We start from the raw sequence: 1417 nt of genomic DNA, 5'->3' as shown, positions 1-1417 counted from the left end.
AAAACTTTGCTCTTCAAGTTATGTTTGCTATAGCTCTGTATTTGATGGGAGTAATCTCTACTGGATTATGATCTAAAAACCTGAATTGAAACAGGTATTATCACATCAACATCAAGTATTGCAGATTGAATGAAAAAGGCTTTCAGAGGGACTTTCCCATGTGCTTTCTGGGTCATCCGTTTGGTGTTCGCAGGAATGTGGTGTTCAGCTTTCCTTCATTTTTTTTGTTGTCATATGGTGAGCATACAATTATAGTGTGCTTAGCCATTGTATTTAGATGGGTTTGAAACACAGATAAAGATGTTAACCATATCACCATATTTTATAATAATTCACTTATCTGTACTCCCTAACAGTAGTTTCATTAACATGTTGAAACAGAGTTGAGAATGCGGGAAAAAAAAACCCCAAAATTTTAGGCAAACAAGCAAAATGAAACAAACAACCCAGACCCATTACTTTCTAACCGAGAAAACCTGAGGATTCTAACAGCTGAGAGTGCTTTGTCCAATATTTTTTTTCACAATTTTATCAAACCTGAAACTTTGAAAAGAGAGAGGTTGCCAACCAGATCGTCTCAGATTACTAGTATCTAATGATGGTTCTGTCAGCAAAGATTCTAAAGCATGTTTTTAAGGGCAATTGTGCTCTATTAAGGAGATAATGTTGGTCTCCCTCCTGCAAAAGACATGATACTTTCCTGGGTTTTGACGAAGGCGTACAGCTTCCAGAACAAAAAACCTTTACACTTGGCTTGAACTTAAACAAATGCCATTGAATTTTGGCCACAAGCATCTAATACCATAGATAAGGACAATTTGGTGTGACTAGGACTACTTTTTCTTTGGAAAATGAGGAATAATAGCAGGTTCACAAGTCTGTTCCTTGGATAAAATGTGCTGAATTGTGGGATATCTACTGTATGGCAGCTCTTCTTGCATTATGTTCAACAAACTTATGTTTATGTAAGATATGAATAAAAGAGGATTCTATGGAATTTTAGTATAAATCAATATTTATTTAGAATTACAGTTAGTATAAAGTACTTTAAAATAAGTACTTTACATTGACAGCACTACCTGATTTATGGTAAAATTCCAATAAATCATACTATCTTCTGCATTTAAAACCACAAGTCTGCCCCATTCACTCCTCTAAATGATTTTTGATTTAAGATGACATGACTACAAACCCACAAATATTAGATTTTTATTTGTCTTCTGGTTTTGAACCTCTTTAAAGACTCCAGGTCTTGATATTATATTTTGAATAAGAATATAATTCTTTGTAAATGAAAACAAATATACTGGTATATTTATCTTAAAAAAAAAAAAAAGTCTAAAGGTTTCCAATACACTTTTGAAAACTTAAGTTTGGGGTTTTTGGAAAATGAATTTCTAAAGTTTTAGAAGAATGA

This window comes from Calidris pugnax, unplaced genomic scaffold, assembly GCF_001431845.1.
Source record: "Calidris pugnax isolate Ruff unplaced genomic scaffold, ASM143184v1 scaffold177, whole genome shotgun sequence".
Lineage (NCBI taxonomy): Eukaryota > Metazoa > Chordata > Aves > Charadriiformes > Scolopacidae > Calidris > Calidris pugnax.
This window is presented reverse-complemented; position numbering follows the sequence as displayed.